The sequence below is a fragment of the Rhinopithecus bieti genome, unplaced genomic scaffold (genome assembly GCF_001698545.2).
Source record: "Rhinopithecus bieti isolate Rb0 unplaced genomic scaffold, ASM169854v2 scaffold_44597, whole genome shotgun sequence".
Classification (NCBI taxonomy): Eukaryota; Metazoa; Chordata; class Mammalia; order Primates; family Cercopithecidae; genus Rhinopithecus; species Rhinopithecus bieti.
Genome location: NW_016817788.1, coordinates 31,727 through 33,035, shown reverse-complemented (window position 1 = coordinate 33,035; position 1,309 = coordinate 31,727).

Sequence of the window (1,309 nt, the reverse complement as noted above, 5' to 3'; positions counted from 1 at the left end):
GTCCATCCACAATCTTAACAATTACCCTCTACTGCCCCTTGTGCCCCCTGTCCCCAGGAGCCTGGTCAGCCAAGACTCACATCCGCAGGTGAGTGGCAACCACCAGAAGTGGCTGTCTCAGGGACACTGCCATTTGTTTTCCTGTTCTTCTTCGCTCCTGCTGGACCACCAGGGCTGTTTCTCTGCCAATATTCTTTTAACTGTGGGAAAGAAGAGCAGTAATCCTCATGGAACCATGAGCCCCTACAGCCACATCCTCCTTTACAGTTTTTACAAAATACTCTTATACACCATCTGATTTAATGACACCAACCACTGTACAAGGCGTTGTCACAATCATTTAGTCACTGACAGGGATTGACATGGATAGGAAAAAAAAAGAAGAAGAAGAAGAAAAGAAAAAGGCGATACTGGAACTTTGAAACTCAGTCTTCTGACTCCAAGCTCTGGGGTTTTACCAAGAATCAGCAGCTGCCAGGGACCATAAACCAGAGGCAGAGGTAGAAAACTAAATATTAAGTAGGCAGGAACTGGATGCCTTGTGGTTTAGAGTCATACATCCTCACACGTCTGTTAGTGTCAAGAAGTGCACCAGTACCTCTCGAACTTTTACATCAATGTGTCCTCATGGCAGAAGGCAGCCTTTATGTTAAATCCGGGAATTTATCAGAAAGAGGACAACCCAAACCTCATTTCAGAGAGAAGTCTGGTATACTCTCAGAAGCCTATGTGACTGTCATCCTTAAGTATATTAATGTTTTTTCTCTTGATCTCAAGAGAATCAAGGGAACCTGACACTTCAGAAAGATGTCCCATATTTATCCTGTGGCACTCAGCGCACCCCAGGTTGAGATAATATGAGGAGGATTCAAGCTGTCTAGTTCAGTTTCCCAAGATCTATTCCTCAGAAGATGAGCAAATCTCACTTCACACAACACTGACTGAAGGGCAGTCTGGTCCCAGAACCATGGAGAATTAGAATATGAGGTGGAGAACTCAGAACAAAATGTTAAAATCTCTCTGGAAAGTAGAAACCTGGGAGAAAACCAAACCAAACCCATTCTCCCATTGCCACCCAGAGATACTGTCAACGTTTTGTGCTCACGGGGAAAGTGTAGGCTTTTCACCCTGTCAATGTCGATGTTAAGGGAGTGAGGCAGACTGGAACCTCTTGCTCCTAGGTCCCACAGTCCCTCTTCCCCTTCCAGCTAGAAATGTGTGCTGTGACCAGAGGAACCAGAAATGGGGTGAGAACACTTAGGGGACTGGGTCATAAGATCAAAGGCTGGTTTTCCAGTAATGACAGTTC